Source organism: Salmo salar, chromosome ssa06 (assembly GCF_905237065.1).
Source record: "Salmo salar chromosome ssa06, Ssal_v3.1, whole genome shotgun sequence".
Taxonomy (NCBI): domain Eukaryota; kingdom Metazoa; phylum Chordata; class Actinopteri; order Salmoniformes; family Salmonidae; genus Salmo; species Salmo salar.
In genome coordinates, this window is record NC_059447.1 from 37,716,712 (window position 1) to 37,736,192 (window position 19,481).

At 43.2% G+C, this 19,481-nt stretch overlaps 1 long non-coding RNA gene across 1 annotated transcript; it reads left to right on the forward strand.

Moving 5' to 3' along the window:
- Window positions 1-611: 611 nt before the first annotated feature.
- LOC123743549 (uncharacterized) lies at window positions 612-18,797 on the forward strand. Its single transcript, XR_006770406.1, has 3 exons — window positions 612-662; window positions 14,527-14,650; window positions 17,828-18,797. It is a non-coding gene; the product is annotated as an uncharacterized lncRNA (long non-coding RNA).
- Window positions 18,798-19,481: the final 684 nt, after the last annotated feature.

The window sequence follows — 19,481 nt, forward strand, 5'->3', positions numbered from 1 at the left end:
TGGATTTTACTGCCGAAAATGCTGTAATTGAGACCGTTTCCTTAATATGTGACGTCAGAGTTCAGCATGTGTGAGAAATCGGAACTCGGAGATGGTACACGAGCTTACCACTAGTAATTACCAGTTGGAGGTTCGTTCAACTGGATTTTGACCAGTGTGGTAAATACCAGCTGCACACTTGGTTATAAAACGCAGCATTTTCTTTTGACTCCTCTTAAAGGGACCACACACATCAGATGAACAAATTCAATCCAAAAATGTACTTATAAAATGTGCTCTATAATATAGAGAATTTTATTTATGTGAAGTAAATTATATGATTGAATGGTGGGGGAAAATATGTTCTAATTTCCACTTCTTTTTCTCATTCTACTTCTTTATTTTGTCTTTTTTTCTTACATCAACTCACAAACGAAAATCACTATTTAGGCTACCTTAGCTACATTAACAAGTGGTTGGGCAATTATAAATTGTAAATCTATGCTTACAGGCACAGCAGATCACAGTCACGTACAGGGGACCTATAGGGGATGTTTCAAATTAGTGACTTGACCTTTGTGTAAACCTAGGATGATTGTTGAGTTTCCCTTCACAATTTCTCTTTGTTCACAGTGAATACTTTCCAGCTGTGTTGCTTGGACTGCCAGCGAGACTCAAAGCAGGTGACTGGGGGGATGGATTCATAGTGACATCAGATTGTGTCAGCTTCCTGTTATTTTATGAATATTTTGTCTTGGCCATGGCTGAATGAGAATATGTCTGTTAGCTGATCCTGATAGGGTAATGGCCTTTGTCTGGTTACATTCATAACATTCATAGTTATTGACCCATGCCAAAGTTATTTCAAAAAATGTTTGTGGTTTGTTGAACACATTCCATGGATTTCACTTCACACTACACACATTTAGAGCATCTGGATGGTTCCCTAGAGATGGCATTTCACTTTGCTACTCTCAATTTTATTTTTTTATTTTTATTATCTCAATCAAAACATTACAAAACATTAAGAAAACCTTCCTAATATTGAGTTGTACAATCTCCAAGGGGCATTTCGTACTGCATGTAGTAAACCTGGGTCCACTCTCTTTCTGCCTTCTCATTTGACACAGCTTCATTAGGAAAACAGTGCTAGTCTAATAAGCGGATATAAATAGTTCTGATGTTCTCGTGCCTGCCCGCCCGTGCCCAGGAAAAGGGCTGTCTGCACCAGGCAGCTTGGCCCCAGGCTGTGTTGACCAATATGCCAGTCTGGCCGTCTATAACAGAATGTGACACGAGCGTGAACACAGCATGGCACACTGGGAATGAAGTACAGTACAGCAGTCTGTCCATTATCCTCATGTTTAAAATGTTTTTGTGACACAACAGTTTAGGAGGCCTTTCAGAGGTAGTGATATGAAATTAGCTATTGTTTTTGAATGTGCCATAGTGTTTCATAGTCAGGCGGTACGGTCCGGTACGGCGTCCCAGCAAAATAAATAGTGGAAGTACACCAGACCGCTAAAACATGAGCCTATCACATAATTAAAACAAAATGTCAACAAAACTGTATGCTATTACACCCCTTTTTTTTATCACAGAAGTTAGAGGCATGAAAAATGAGGGAATGGACTTGAAAACGTGTGGTAGCCTATAGCCTACGCTCCAGAATGCGATGTGGTTCGACACGAACACTGACATTTTGGCAAGGCAGAGATGAGGGGCGACACCGAGACACGCACGGACAGCAGTGGACGCATAAATTCTGGCCTAATGACAGATGTCTCTGTCCTTTCACCACTGTTTGGAGGCTGGAAATATGTTGCAAGTGAATGAACGTGCACTGGTAGCCTAGTAAAGGAGCCCTTTGAAGTGATTATTTGACAATCAGATGAAAACACCATGACTGGTTGTGTTTATGCCACAATAAAAGGTAATACATTTTAAATGATTAATCTTCATGAATAGGCCCACAGAGATCCTGTTGAATTAATAGGGATTCTATATGTAATTCTATGATTAGCCCCATAACATGTTTGGTGCAGGCCTATGAGTTCCAGTACAGGGAAGAAATTAATTCTACTTTCAGCCTACCTCCCACTTTCAGTATTACTCACTGAAACTGCCTGCAATAATAACAATTCTAGAAAATAGAAACAGCAGATGATTTGAGAAAGATGTTGTGCAGGGTTATGATGCAGGGTCACTTTCCACTCCCATTTTTGGCTTTCACACTCTTCTAGGACTTAACTTTGCAGGATGAGAGTGGGCCCCATGTTGGCCAGGTTTGCTTGACATTGTGTGATGGTTAGTAACTCTGATGGGATTGACAGACTTTGGGGTTTCTAGCTTGGTCCCCCTTGCCTCTCCCTTCTGTACGGTTCTGTCATCAGCACCAGCCAGACGTGTTCCCAGCCGCCTGGTCTACCGCCTTCTCCTCCTGCTCCCCAAACACAGCCTGCTCAGCTGCTCTAAACCAGCACAGGAACACAGGAGTAGAGGGGAACATGGTTCAGTGACAGGCCCCTCTGAAGCCTTTCCAAGGCAGGCCTCTTGCACTTAAGGGAGAGGGAAGTGGTCACAGTCTGTTACCAAGCAACAGGCTGCTATGATCAAGCTGGAGAAGAGGGAGAGAAGACCCAGAGCTGAAGGCGGTTACTGCACCTCCTAGAAAACAAGTCCATTTAAACCAGTTGTCAGTCAACTGTCAGGCCTATCATCTGTTGTGAGGCTGATAGACTCGGAGATGTGGAGATGTGTGGCCTTAAGGACTAGGTTTATTTACGCTAGCCCATATCGTAGTTGATCAAATTATGGGAGATAAGTGATCTTGGACTAGCAGTGTATGTTCTTAATTACATCTTTCCACATATTAAGGCTGGCCTTTCTCTCTAGTTTTGGTCTGTTGTCACTCCTGAGAAAAGATGATACTGTATATTTCAATCGGAGAAATGCAATGCATGCTTGGGTGGTGATGTACTAACTGCTGATCTCTGCACCCCGGCAGTGCCTCCCTGTGTGGATCAGTCACTCAGTCAAAAGTTTTGGAGGCCTGCCAGAGACAGCAGTGTGCTTGTGGAGTAGTGGTCTTATGTGTAAGCATGGCAGAAATAGGTGAAGGGCACGCATGAAGTTGCCAGTGGGGGTAAGTTGATATCAGTAACTTAAGGATGGCATAAACATTCCCAGATCTAATATTTGCATGGCTCGTTTTTATGATGTCATGGCAGCTGTCCTGTAGTACTTTTATCACTTGCTCTTGTGTGACCAAGTGATCTAATGGTCCACAGTTAGAAGATATGTGGAGATCTGATTGGTTTTATTGAAGATATCATCGTTATCAAGAACTTTGATTTTATTATCTCTCAATAATTTGGGAATGTATACTGGGCAATTCCACGGTCATGGAATAAGTGAATGAGACTTTGATTTTTCACTTTAATAGTATGCCAAACAAAAACCATTGATTGCAAAGTTAAACAAACCATACAACTCTATGCACAAGGACTAGTTTTAACAATTTCCACTGAAAATTGTACAAAAACAGACTTACTCAAACAGTTCAGATGTAAAGTTTGGTAACAGAATGACGGTAAAATTTCCCTCAGTTTATGTGACGTTTTCCAAACTCCCTGTTAAATGTTTACTCTGAATTAAGATTCAAAGATGTCTGCAGAAAGAATAGGGTGTCAGCTATGATAAAACACCTTTTGGTTATTGAACTACAGTAAATTAAGTTGATTAACATCGGGTTAGAGAATGATGGTAACAGAATGACATCATGGGTCCCTGATCTATACTATACAGAAAGGCTTAATTATGAATGTCATTCTCTTTATGGTGATGTATCCTGATTAAGTACACAAAGGTAGAAAAATGGAATGACCTTTGCATGTTTGGGTATTATTCTACACACAGGCTATTATTCGAATGAGCTCCACCCCGAAACATAACCAAATTCGGTTTGACCGGACCAAATCTGGACCAATCATAGATGTCTATGTTTCACAAGTTTGGACGTCAAAGTACAGCACAGTAGAGAACAGTATAGTACAGTAGACTAGATTAGAGTTCGGTACAGGACACATCAGTAGAGTAGATTAGAGTTCATTACAATACAGTATAGTTCAGTAAAGTACAGTGCAATACAGTAAATCATGCTGTACTCTAGGGTGCTATACTGTACTGTGCTGTTCAAACTTGTGAAACAGAAATCTATGATTGGTTCAGATTTGGACTGACCAAATTTCAAAAAGTAATCAGACCCCTTGACTTTTCCCCAAAAAATTACGTTACAGCCTTATTCTAAAATTGATTAAATCGTTTTTTCCCCCCTCATCAATCTACACACAATACCCTGTAATGACAAAGTAAAAACAGGTTTTTAGACATTTCTGCAAATCTATTAAAAATAAAAACTGAAATATGACATTTACATAAGTATTCAGACCCTTTACTCAGTACTTTGCTGAAGCACCTTTGGCAGCGATTACAGTCTCGAGTCTTCTTGGGTATGACGAAATAAGCTTGGCACACCCATTCTTCTCTGCAGATCCTATCAAGCTCTGTCAGGTTGGATGGGGAGCGTTGCTGTATAGCTTTTTTCAGGTCTCTCCAGAGATGTTCCATCGGGTTCAAGTCTGGGCTCTGGCTGGGCCACTCAAGGACATTCAGAGACTTGTCCCGAAGCCACTACTGCGTTGTCTTGGCTGTGTGCTTAGGGTCGTTGTCCTGTTGGAAGGTGAACCTTCACCCCAGTCTGAGGTCCTGAGCGCTCTGGAGCAGGTTTTCATCAAGGATCTCTCTGTACTTGCTCTGTTCATCTTTCCCTCTATCCTGACTAGTCTCCCAGTCCCTGCCGCTGAAAAACAGCCCCACAGCATGACGCTCCACCACCATGCTTCACCGTAGGGATGGTGCCAGGTTTCCTCCAGATGTGACGTTTGGCATTCAGGCCAAAGAGTTCAATCTTAGTTTCATCAGACCAGAGAGTCTTGTTTCTCATGGTCTGAGAGTCCTTTAGGTGCCTTTTGGCAAACTCCAAGCGTGCTGTCATATGCTTTTTACCGAGGAGTGGCCTCTGTCTGGCCACTCAACCATAAAGGCCTGATTGGTGGAATGCTGCAGAGATGGTTGTCCTTCTGTAAGGTTCTCCCATCTCCACAGAGGAACTCTGGAGCTCTGTCAGAGTGACCATCGGGTTCTTGGTCACCTCCCTGACCAAGACCCTTCTCCCCCGATTACTCAGTTTGGCCGGGTGGCCAGCTATAGGAAGTGTCTTGGTGTTTCTAAACTTCTTCCATTTTGGCACCTTTCCCCAGATCTGTGCCTCGACACAATCCTGTCTCGGAGTTCTACAGACAATTCCTTTGACCTCATCACTTGGTTTTGCTCTGACATGCACTGTCAACTGTGGGACCTTATATAGACAGGTGTGTGCAAATCATGTCCAATCAATTGAATTTACCACAGGTGGACTCCAAGTTGTAGAAACATCTCAAGGATGATCAATGGAAACAGGATGCACCTGAGCTCAATTTCGAGTCTCATAGCAAAGGATCTGAATACGTATGTAAATAAGGTATTTCTTAAAAAAAAATAAATGTTTTCATACATTTGCAAAAAATTCTAAAAACCTGTTTTTGCTTTGTCATTATGGGGGTATTGTGTGTATATTGATGAGGAACATTTTTTATTTAATCCATTTTAGAATAAGGTTGTAACGTAACAAAATGTGAAAATAAGGAAGGGGTCTGAATACTTTCTGAATGCACTGTATGCCTTAATTTCTAAAACTCAGACTCTTAGCTTTCATTTGACACCAAATTTGATATGCTCGTATGAACTTCACATGTTAGTGCTCATAGCGTTTTGTTTTTTTTACATGGAAATGCCCTACTTTTTTATGTGGCGATAGAGAAAACGGTAGCTGGACATTATCCAAAAATAACAGAGAGCGCTACCATTTTTGAGTACGACAATTCCTTGCCTTTACTACTTTGAGTACATCAACATTGCAAATCAAACACTTCTATGCCTTGAGGGCAGCATGTTGAAGTTATTGGAAGATCATGTGTGGCCAATGTGGAAACCAGGTGTCATTTAATTCCTATTGGCGACAAGTCTGTGACTGACTGATGGTGAGCTGAGGTGGGAGCCAGACACAAACCCCCAGGGCAGCTCTGGTAGTAGAGGCCAGGGATGGTTGGATGACTCTGTCATATATCTGATCTGATGGTCTGGCTGAGGCCATCGTTGCCATGCTCTGGCTCTATCTGTTGGCTCGGTTATCTGTGTTTCCTGTGACTGTCAGCAGTGTGGATGGGCTCTGGGCCGGGCCTGGCAGCTTGGCAGTGCCACTGATCAGTTAAATGGGCTGGGTGGGTAGTGGTGGGTAGAGCTTGGCTGTCCTTTTGAATTCTGGCCTTCTTTCATCTCTGAGGTGAACATAGCTATGACGATGCTTCTCTGCAGGGACGCCAATGACCTGTCTGTGATGCACAGATGGTTGGTCTCCATACAACAACCAGAATGCATCAGCCAGCGCAAGGCAGCACAGGCTGTCTAAATATCTTATAGCACTGTGACTCATAGCCCCCTAATTGCACTGAACACACATATAAATGCAACATGTAAAGTGCTGGTCCCATGTTTCATGAGCTGAAATAAAAGATCCCAGAAATGTTCCATACGCACAAAAAGCTTATTTCTCTCAAATGTTGTGCACAAATGTGTTTACATCCCTGGTAGTGAGCATTTCTCCTTTGCCAAGATAATCCATCCACCTGACAGGTGTGGCATATCTAGAAGCTGATTAAACATCATGATCATTACACAGGTGCACCTTGTGAAGGGGAATATTTTTGTGCATACAGTATGGAACATTTCTGGGATCTTTTATTTCAGCTCATGAAACATGGGACCAACACTTTAGATGTTGCGTTTATATTTTTGTTCAGTATACTTTGGATTTACTCAAGCATATTTGAAGCCACTAACCAATCATAAAGCCATAACATGAGGGTTGTATTCTAGTCCATTAAGGATACAGAATACAAATACATTTTTGTTTTCCATTGAAAAAGGTTTTGCTACGGTGTGCCCTACTGAACATGACCCAGGAGGAATTCACTCTGACCCACCAGTGACTTCTGACACAGCATTTAGGAAATAATTTGCTTGCTGTTTGTAAAAGGTTTTTGGAAGATGTATTGCTCTCATAGAAATCCCCTGAAGCTGTCGATGCAGGCATCTCTGTAAGACAACATATTAACTGTGCTTTCACATGGTGCAATATGTAATGATTTACCTATTACATTTTTTAAACAGACAGATGGCAACCCTCTCATGTTTCAGTGGAGCACCTGCTTGGCTTAGTGTGCTCAGTGTACCACACCAAGGAGAAGGAGCAAAGCCATACTGTTTGGGAGTATTAAATCCTGCATGCTTTTCATTAGGCTTCCCCCTATGCCAAATGTATATTATCTTCATACTACACTGAACAAAAATATAAATACAACATGTAAAGTGTTGTTTCATGAGCTCAGACATTTTCCATATGCACAAAAAGCTTATTTATCTCAAATGTTGGGCAGAAACTTGATTACATCCCTGTCAGTGAGCATTTCTCCTTTGCCAAGATAATATATCCACCTGACAGGTGTGGCATATCAAGAAGCTGATTAAACAGCATGATCATTACACAGGTGCAACTTGTGCTGGGGACAATGAAAGGCCACTAAAATGTGCAGTTTTGTCACACAACACAATGCCACAGATGTCTCAAGTTTTGAGGTAGCGTGCAATTGGCATGCTGACTGCAGGAATGTCCACCAGAGCTGTTTCCAGGTAATTAAATGTCAATTTCTCTACCATAAACCACCTCCAATGTCATTTTAGAGATTTTTGCAGTCCGTCCAACCGGCCTCACAACCGCAGACCACATGCAACCACACCAGCCCAGGACCTCCACATCCAGCTTCTTCACCTGCGAGATCGTCTGAGTCCAGCCACCCAGATGGCTGATAAAACTGTGGGTTTGTACAACTGAAGAATTGCTGCACAAAACTGTCAGAAGCAGTCTCAGGGAAGCTCATCTGCGTGCTCGTTGTCCTCACCAGGGTCTTGACCTGACTGTAACCGATTTCAGTGGGCAAATGCTCACCTTCGATGTCCACTGACACGCTGGAGAAGTGTGCTCTTCACAGATGTATCCTGGTTTAAACTGTACTAGGCAGATGGCGTTGTGTGGGTGAGTGGTTTGCTGATGTCAACGTTGTGAACAGAGTGCCCCATGGTGGCAGTGGGGTTATGGTATGGGCAGGCATAAGCTACGGACAATGAACACTATTGCATTTTATCGATGGCAATTTGAATGCACAGAGATACCGTGACAAGATCCTGAGGCCCATTGTTGTGCCATTCATCCACTGCCATCACCTCATGTTTCAGAATGATAATGCACGACCCCATGTCACAAGGATCTGTACACAATTCCTCAAAGCTGAAAATCTCCCAGTTCTTCCATGGCCTACATCCTCACACATTAAGCATGTTTGGGATGCTCTGGATCGATGTGTATGACAGTGTGTTCTAGTTCCCGCCAATATACAGCAACTTCGCACAGCCATTGAAGAGGACTGTTACAACATTCCACAGGCCACAATCAATAGCCTGATCAACTCTATGCGAAGGAGGTTAACTCTTTTGTTTTTGTTTTTATGCAGAGGCTATTGGCTACATGGTGGTTTTCTGATGCACTCCCCGACCTTTTTTAAAATGGTATCTGTGACCAACAGATGCATATCTCTATTCCCATTCATGTGAAAACCAAAGATAAGGGCCTAATGCATTTATTTTAATTGACTGATTTCCTTATATGAAATATTTGAAATTGTTGCATTTATATTTTTGTTCAGTGTATTAACACTCTCCACAGCAGCTCATCATCCCTCACGTTACTCTTTAAGGACAAACACCATGAATTAAGCACGGCCATAACCCATTTAGAAGAGCAGAGAGCCGAGAACTAACAGTACACAGACCTGAAGCCAACGTTAGACTCAAAGGAACTATGATGAAAATAGCTGCTGCAGTACCACACAATGTAAATAAATCATAACTAAACCCTAACATGAAGTTTTAAAGCAAGTAGCCACAACTTTAGAACACAGTGTTTTCTGACCCTGCCTCTTCTGTTCGCCTCACTGAACTTTTGCTAAATTTAACCTGATATCTCTCAGCTGACAAGCAGATCCAAGCGTTACTAATCAGAGGCTCCATAGTCCTGCACTACTATACTCTAGTTTTCCCTCCTCTTTCTCTCTCTCTCTCGCACGCTGTCTCGCTCTCGTGCGCTGCCTCTCTTTGAATATTGTAAATCACAGAGTATTGGTGGTTTCATTCAGTTAGTAGGGGCTTAAAATGTTTATTTTGCTACAGCGGCAGGTCAATGGCATGCTTGCTGCTTCTTCTTGGTTGGATAGACTTGCATACTTCAGTGGACAAAAGGGACTGCAGCTGAGTGAATCAGTGCTTCAGAGAGAAATGCTAGAAACATTTAATTGAATTCTTTAATATTCTCTTCCCTCTGCTCAAGCACTTGAGCAGTAATGTATTTAGGTTTCTCTCCATCAAATAGGTACATTGATTCTACATTGAAAGGGTGGTGTCATGTTTTACTGAATTAAACTATAGTTTACATACTGCCAAAAAACTTAGTATGTCTTTCACAAATGCTGTTTGCTTAGGATCATAGTCAGTTTTCTGTGTTTGAAGTGGTTCTCCATACTGTTATTCAGCTACAGAAGCAGTTGTGGCTACGCAAGTGATTTTGTCCCAATCTTATCTACAGCTACCTGTTTGTTTCAGTTGGCATCAGACTTCTTCTTCAGAACATTCTATGGATTCTAGCCCAGGTGTTCTCTACAGCTCTCAATCACCTTTATCAGCAATCCAGTCTTGAGTTGATCTTATACCTGTTAATGGAAAAACAGTCACTGAGGTCTCTTGTTACTAATTGATGAGAAGAAGCCATATGCGAGGCCTTTGGATGACGGCAGAGCCTAATCTTCATCTGCCTCCTCTCTGTTTTGATGGGATTAATATTTAATAGATGATCATGAATGTTTCACGCGACTCCTTTCTTGTGTGGCGCAACAGAGGTGTCAGATGGGCGCAGATCCTCAGTGGGAGGGAGAGGCAGGATTACCGCTCAACAAGAGTCTCCGAGAGGCCCCTGGCTGGCCCCGCCTAACCGTCAGAGACACGCTTGATCAGAAACATCTGTCCAACCTGCTCACATTTACTCACTCAACTTTGTGTGGTTCTCAAGAAAGCAGCCTATTCTGATCAAACCGGAGATACAGAAACTGGGGCGTGGGAGGTATTTTCAGTCGGTCAAGAGGCCGAGTGGGAATCGAGAGGTTGAAAGAGAATTCTGAAAAGAGTTGAAAGACCTGTAATGGAAGAGGAGAAAAAGACAAATGAAATGACTAAAGACCCTATGCTGTCACTGGAGCTGCATAATACTGATCCTTAGTCACTGTTTAACATGTGGTTGTGGTTTTACAACTTAACTGTATGTGCAGATATGGCTTTAATCAGGTTTGTTGACCTACCGTGCTCAATAACGACAAAATATTAATATCACCTTGCAAGCTTCTCAAACAATATTATAAGCAAAACACCCAAGCATATGTTGCTCACAGATAATAGTAATTGTAATATGTAATGCTGTATGCTTCATTGATTGAGATAGCGAGGCCATAGTTTTAGAAGGAGGATGTTTTCACAGAAAGGGGCCTCTCCCCCTGACCATTGAGTTTCTTGGTGTAGCCTGATAACAGCGTCCTTGTCTCCAGTCACACCTGCAGCCCTCCTGTTAAACAACAGCCATTAGGCCAGGCAGGCAGGTGGGGGAAGCAAGGCTGCCTGCAGCCCACAGTCGGCTGCTAGTGCTCTGATCATAGCTAGGGAATCACATTCTGTGTGCCTGCAGCCAAAACAGTTTTTTGTTTGTTCTTTATTTTACCTCTGCTCTCTCACTCTGCTCTACTTATCCAGCTGCTCAATGTGAGAATGGGATGGATGGTTTTCTCCTTGTTTGATTGTTTGATCTGAATGCAACCTGCGGCTGCTTCGTTTGTATTCTTCATGTCTATTATTAATGTGTTATAAACTGTGAGAACGTGAGATTTCATTGGGTTGGAATTCAATATACAGTATAAAGTACCAGTCAAAAGTTTGGACACACCTACTCATTCAAAGGTTTTTCTTTATTTTTTACTATTTTCTACATTGTAGAATAATAGCGAAGACATCAAATCTATGAAATAACACATATGGAATCATGTAGCAACAGTCTTGAAGGAGTTCCCACAAATGCAGAGCACTTGTTGGCTGCTTTTCCTTCACTCTGCGGTCCAACTCATCCCAAACCATCTCAATTGGTTTGAGGTCGGGTGATTGTGGAGGCCATGTCATTTGATGCAGGACTCCATCACTCTTCTTGGTCAAATAGCCCGTACACAGGCTGGAGGTGTGTTTTGGGTCATTGTCCTGTGGAAAAACAAATGATAGTCCCATTATGCGCAAACCAGATGGGCTGGCGTATCACTGTAGAATGCTGTGGTAGCCATGCTGGTTAAGTGTGCCTTGAATTCTAAATAAATCACTGACAGTGTCACCAGAAGAGCACCATCACACCTCCTCCTCCATGCTTCACGGTGGGAACCACACATGCAGAGATCATCCGTTCACCTACTCTGCGTCTCACAAAGACAAGGCGGTTGGAACCAAAAATCTCAAATTTGGACTCATCAGACCGAAGGACAGATTTCCACCAGTTTAATGTCCATTGCTCATGTTTCTTGGCCCAAGCAAGTCTCTTCTTCTTATTGGTGTCCTTTAGTAGTTTTTCACACAGTCTCTTCTGAACAGTCGATGTTGAGATGTGTCTGTTATTTGAACTCTGTGAAGCATTTATTTGGGCTGCATTCTGAGGCTGGTAACTCTAATGAACTTATCCTCTGCAGCAGAGGTAACTCTGCGTCTTCCTTTCCTGTGGCGGTCCTCATGAGAGCCAGTTTCATCATAACGTTTGATGGTTTTTGCGACTGCACTTGAAGAAACTTTCAAAGTTGTTGACATTTCCGTATTGACTGACCTTCATGTCTTAAAGTAATGATGAAGTGTCATTTCTCTTTGCTTATTTGAGCTGTTCTTGCCATAATATGGACTTGGTCTTTTACCAAATAGGGCTATCTTCTAAATGCCACCCCTACCTTGTCACAACACAGCTGATTGGCTCAAACGCATTAAGAAGGAAAGAAATTCCACAAATTAACTTTTAACAAGGCACACCTGTTAATTGAAATGCATTCCAGGTGACAACCTCATGAAGCTGGTTGAGAGAATGCCAAGAGTGTGCAAAGCTGTCATCAGGGCAAAGGTTGGCTATTTTGAAGAATCTCAAATATAAAATATATTTGGATTTGTAGAATTTTTTTGCTGTTGTTGGTTACTACATGATTCCATATGTGTTATTTCATAGTTTTGATGTCTTCACTATTATTCTACAATGTAGAAAATAGTAAAATAAAGAAAAACCCTGGAATGAGTAGGCGTGTCCAAGCATTTGACCGGTACTGTATATACAAAAGTCAACTTTGCAGAGTATCACTGTATAGGGTAGTTGCTGAGATGTCTCAGTGGCAGCTGGTGTATGGTTACAGGGTGTATGGAGGGTGAAACATTTGACAAGTGAGCTGACTTTGGATCTTGATGGAGCAGAGGCTGTGGCTTTACATTGAACCACACAGCCACTGAGAGTAGGCTACTCGAGGATTGTCAATAAGACATTCTGACAGGCTCTACCCTCAAATCAAATGTTATTGGTCACGTACACATGGTTAGCAGATGTTAATGCAAGTGTAGCAAAATGCTTGTGCTTCGAGTTCCGACCGTGCAGTAATATCTAACAAGTAATCTAACAATTTCACAACAACTACCTTATACACACAAGTGTAAAGGAATGATTAAGAATATGTACATATAAATATATGGATGAGTGATGGCCGTGCGGCATAGGCAATATGCAGTAGATGGTACAGTATATACATATGAGATGAGTAATGTAGGGTATGTTAACATTATAAAAAGTGGCATTGTTTAAAGTGTCTAGTGATACATTTATTACATCCAATTTTTAATTATTAAAGTGGCTAGAGATTGAGTAGGTATGTTGGCAGCAGCCACTCAATGTTAGTGATGGCTGTTTAACAGTCTGATGGCCTTGAGATAGAAGCTGTTTTTCAGTCTCTCGGTCCCAGCTTTGATGCACCTGTACTGACCTCGCCTTCTGGATGATAGCGAGGTGAACAGGCAGTGGCTCGGGTGGTTGATGTCCTTGATGATCTTTTTGGCCTTCCTGTGACATCGGGTGGTGTAGGTGTCCTGGAGGGCAGGTAGTTTGCCCCCGGTGATGCGTTGTGCAGACCTCACTACCCTCTGGAGAGCCTTGCGGTTGTGGGTGGAGCAGTTGCCGTACCAGGCGGTGATACAGCCTGACAGGATGCTCTCGATTGTGCATCTGTAAAAGTTTGTGAGTGTTTTCGGTGACAAGCCACATTTCTTCAGCCTCCTGAGGTTGAAGAGGCGCTATTGCGCCTTCTTCACCACGCTGTCTGTGTGGGTGGACCATTTCAGTTTGTCCATGATGTGTACGCCGAGGAACTTAAAACTTTCCGCCTTCTCCACTACTGTCCCGTCGATGTGGATAGGGGGCTGCTCCATCTGCTGTTTCCTGAAGTCCACGATCATCTCCTTTGTTTTGTTGACATTGAGTGTGAGGTTATTTTCCTGACACCACACTCTGAGGGCCCTCACCTCCTCCCTGTAGGCCGTCTCGTCGTTGTTGGTAATCAAGCCTACCACTGCAGTGTCATCTGCAAACTTGATGATTGAGTTGGAGACGTGCATAGCCACGCAGTCATTGGTGAACAGGGAGTACAGGAGAGGGCTGAGAACGCACCCTTGTGGGGCCCCAGTGTTGAGGATCAGCGGGGTGGAGTTGTTGTTTCCTACCCTCACCACCTGGGGGCGGCCCGTCAGAAAGTCCAGGACCCAGTTGCACAGGGTGGGTCGAGGCCCAGGGTCTCGAGCTTAATGACGGGTTTGGAGGGTACTATGGTGTTAAATGCTGAGCTGTAATCAATGAACAGCATTCTTACATAGGTATTCCTCTTGTCCAGATGGGTTAGGGCAGTGTGCAGAGTCTCTCTTCATGCTAGCTGCTCTTATATGTCAGTTTACATTATAGCCTTTCCAGATCCCTTCACTCTTATGGAATAAACTATGTGAACCTTACAATGAAGTTATTCTAAAATAGAGTATAAAATGCACTGCAGTGAATCACCCAAGAGCCTAAAGAAATGTAGAAAAAAAGCCTAATCTCAAAGCTGTACACTATAAGATTATGCAGTCAGTCTGCTGATGTTAATGCATTGAAGCATTACATGGTCTCACTTGCTGTTGTTTTCCCCGCAGTCTATTTGTTAAGCATCAGATCCCTGATGAAACTATCAGTCTGCTGTCTGGATGATATCTCAATGCAGCTTTGAAGACCGTCAGCCTGCCTGTCTCTCCGATGCCTCTACTCCCCCAGCCTGCTGTATGTATCCGTTTTCCCCACCTGAATGAGAATGGCTTTAACCCATGAATGAACCATATCCCCACTGTACTGCTTGCATAGCCCAGGAATTATTCTCTCTCTCACTGCTTTAGCTCAGCCTCGGAAATGATGGTCCTTCCCCCACATCTGTGGATGGCTGAGACAGGAGGAAATAGTTGTGTTATCCATCTGACAGTGTTCCTTTGCTTAAACATGGCCTTTGCAGCTCAACCCTTTTATCTGTGTGTGATTGATGGAGCTTCAGGGGAGCTGGAGTGCTCTTAGAGGTCTGGCGTCAGCTGTCTAATCGCTAGTTGCCTGTGCCCTGGCCTGGCCTCACCTCTTTTGCACTTCCCCCTCTCCTCGACCCCGGTGAGAGTTCACCATTAATCACAGCTACTTCATGGTATATCAATCAGAAACTCCCTACGCTACCTCACAGGCCTTTAATGTAGGTATTGAAGAGAGTTGTTTGTATTTTACTTACTCACAAGGTATATCAGAACATATACATAGAAGGTTGATCATTCAGTGGGAAAGGGGATACCTAGTCAGTTGCACAACTAAATGCATTCACCTGAAATGTGTCTTCCGCATTTAACCCAACCCCTCTGAATCAGAGAGGTGTGGTGGGCTGTCTTAATCGACGTCCATGTCATCCGCGCCCAGGGAGTAGTTGTTGTTGGGGGTTAACTTCCTTGATCAAGGGCAGAACGGCAAATTTTTCCAAGGATTCGAACCAGCGACCTTTCGGTGTCTGGCCCAATGCTTTTAACCGCTAGGCTACCTGCCGCCCCAATGCTAATAGAGGCTCAGAAGCATACAGTATGTTTGCAAATGTTTCTGACATTTTCTTCAGAAATTAAAATGGTTCTTTATAGGCTGAAAATGGCAGAAATTTTAAGTAGTCGTGCCACTTTCGAGGTGTTGCAAGGTTTCATTGCCACTCTCCTGACGTGACGCCAGCCATGTGTGTCTTGTGGTCACTTCTGGGAGCTAGTGAGTCAGTGTTTTACAGGGGAGGAAAAACACTGCTAGGCAACCTGTTGCTTTTCATGATAAGTGTCGACTTCAGCCAGGGACAGCCTCAGGGCTTCCAGACTCTCTGGTCAAGAGAGAATGTTTGGATGGAGAAGTGGAGCCAGAAAGCCATGAGGGAGGGGATCCCAGGCTGAGGTAACCCCTGCCAGGAGAGGAACCTGGGGCTACTGTACCCAGCAGTCTCAATCTAGAGAAACCCACTAGGGCTGTCATTATCTCTGGAACCTCCTGCCCCCGTATCAGACTCCCCACTCTAAAGCCCCAGAGTGGATATGAGCTTTCACTGAGAACATGGAATTGAATGGTCTTTACATTAGAACCAGCAGACTTTGTTCTCTGAGGAGCACTTAGAAGCTCCAAACAACTATTCCAGGACAAAAACCTCCCTTGGATTGAATTAAAGAACAGACAGTACTTTCAATATCAAATAGTTAATTTGATCCACACTGTAATTGTAGGTGATCGTCTGCTACAGGTTGTTCATAGCTGACATGAAAAACAAATCCGACCTGGAAACAGGGAAAACACATGGCTGCTTAAAAGAGGTTGGGTCTACATAAGAGTTTCAGCCACTCTTGGAGGAAAATGGAAGTATCTCTATAAACAAATGCATTCATGAGACAGCGTATAGGGAGGAGGTTAAAGACATGGCAGTGTGGTGCCAGCGCAACAACCTCTCCCTCAACGTGATCAAGACAAAGGAGATGATCATGGACTACTGTCACAGGATCCAACGAAAGTGGCGCCCCTCCTCGGTCGGGCGGCGCTCGGCGGTCGTCGTCGCCGGCCTATTAGCTGCCACCGATCGTTGTTTCTGTGTCTTTTGGTTTTGTCTGTCTGTCATTAGTGGGGCCTTATTTAGTGTGTGTTTTCAGTTGGGGTTTTGTGCGGGATTGTTTATTGTCCACTCAGGACGGTGGGCCGTGATTTATACATGTTTACTGACAGTTTTCGTCAGAAGATTTACCGGGCTGCGCCCCTTGCTTTTGTGCCGTGTGAATATATTTTTTTCGTGTTTATGGGAATGTGTTTTTCCCAGGCAGACTGTATGTAGCGCCCTGTGCCTCGCGGCTTTTTGTGTGTGTCAATTTATTAAAAGACACTCACCTCCAGCACCTGTCTCCTGCATCTGATTCCGCCTCTACACCAGTCCAAGTCAACTGTGACAACTACAGGAAAAGGAGGGCCGAGCACGCCCCCATTCTCATCGACAGGGCTGTAATGGAGCAGGTTGAAAGCTTCAAGTTCCTTGGTGTCCACATCACCAACAAACTAGAATGGTCCAAACACACCAAGACATTCGTGAAGAGGGCACGACAAAACCTATTGTCAGGAGACTGAAAAGATTTGGCATGGGTCAGCAGATCCTCAAAAGGTTAAAACTACACCATCAAGAGCACCCTGACTGGTTGCATCACAGCCTGGTATGGCAACTGCTCGGCCTCCGACCTCAAGGCGCTACAGAGGGTAGTGTGTACAGCCCAGTACATCACTGGGGCCAAGCCTCCTGCTATCCAGGACCTTTATACCAGGCTGTTGTCAGAGAAAGGCCCTAAAAATCGCCAAAGACTCCAACCACCCTAGTCATAGACTGTTCTCTCTGCTACCGCATGGCAAGTGGTACCAGAGCGCCAAGTCTAAGTCCAAAAGGCTTCGTAACAGCTTCTACCACCAAGCCATAAGACTGCTGAACAACTAATCAAATGGCTACCCAGACTATTTGCATTGACCCACCCCCCTTTTTATGCTGCTGCTACTCTGTTTATTATCTATTATCTATGCATAGTCACTTTACCCCTACCTACATGTAGATATTACCTCAATTACCTCGACTAACCTGTTCCCAGCACATTGACTCGGTACCCCCTGTATACAGCCTCGTTATTGTTATTTTATTGTTGCTCTTTTAGTTTTTTACTTTAGTTTATTTAGGAAACAATTTCTTAACTCTTATTTTTCTTAAAACGACTTTGTTGGTTAAGGGCTTGTAAGTAAGCATTTCACTGTAAGGTTGTATTCGGCGCATCTGACAAATACAATTTTGATTTGAATCAGGGCTGTAAAAATATGAAAGAACAAGACCAATTTAGTCTAACAAACTTGTGTGTTTTTCTGCTTTTCATGTGTTTTTCTCAGGAGGAAATGGCTGGCGTATGGGAACAGGGTCCGTGGGTTGGGAAAGGAAGGCACATGAGGCTTGGTGTCACGTTCGTCGTACAGATGGGACCAAGGCGCAGCGGGAATGTGTGAACTCATCTTCTTTATTTAGAAGAAAACGAAAACAAACACTTAAACAAAAAACAACAACGACGAGAAACAGTCCTGTAAGGAACACAGCTTACATACGGAACAACTACCCACAAAAACCCATGAAAAAACACCCCTACTAAATAGGACTTTCAATTAGAGGCAACGAGAAACAGCTGCCTCCAATTGAAGGTCAAACCAATAAACTAAGCATAGAAATAGATAAACTAGACACAGACATAGAAATAGACTAACATAGAACATTGCCCAACAAACCCCGAAACACATTAAACAAACACCCCCTGCCACGTCCTGACCAAACTACAATAACAAATAACCTCTTTACTGGTCAGGACGTGACACTTGGAGAGTAGAGTGAGTAATCATGAAGACATGCTCATATGTAGCGCCTGCTCATATGCCCATCAATGCCTAACTAAAACTCAAGTGATAGAATACTTTAGAACCTTGTCGACAGTACAGATGTTATTCTATACAATTATCTTGGGAATTCATTAGGCTACAGTAGGTTATTATAGGACAGGCTGCCTAAGATAGTCATTTATGTATCTATTTTTAGAGGTGTCTAGCCACTTGTCCATGGAATTTATCAAACACAGACATGATGGGGGTTTGAGTTACATCAGCTTCTAGATTCAGTTATCTAAAAGGATGTGATGTGAAACAATATCACATGACTGCTCTCACAACAGACACCCTTGAGACACGGGACCATGCATGTCTATGCAGAGTCATTCTGTCCACATCTGTTATTCATTAACATGTTAGGACCATTGTTTTGTTTCAGTTTGATTAATGGTTGAAACATGCTTTACAAATAAAGTTGTTTGTCCACCTGGCCGTGCTGCTGCTCCAGTTTCAACTGTTCTGCCTGCGGCTATGGAACCCTGACCTGTTCACCGGATGTGCTACCTGTCCCAGACCTGCAGTTTTCAACTCTCTAGAGACAGCAGGAGCGGTAGAGATACTCTCAATGATCGGCTATGAAAAGCCAACTGACATTTACTTTTGAGGTGCTGACTTGTTGCACCCTCGACAACTACAGTGATTTTTATTATTTGACCATGCTGGTCATTTATGAACATTTGAACATATTGGCCATATTGGTTATAATCTCCACCCGGCACAGCCAGAAGAGGACTGGCCACCCCTCATAGCCTGGTTCCTCTCTAGGTTTCTTCCTAGGTTTTGGCCTTTCTAGGGAGTTTTTCCTAGCCACCGTGCTTCTACACCTGCATTGCTTGCTGTTTGGGGTTTTAGGCTGGGTTTCTGTACAGCACTTTGAGATATCAGCTGATGTAAGAAGGGCTATATAAATACATTTGATTTGATTTTGATATAAAGAACAGATATTGACCAGATCTGTTGAAATTATCATGCTCTTACTTTAACTACAAAATCAGTAGCCTACAAAGGTATGAAGAGGGGTGTAATAATAAGTGTGCTAATAACCTTCAGTTACCGTTGACACATGATTAAACGATTAATTGATCACGGCTGGTCTGGTATGTCCTATGATGTC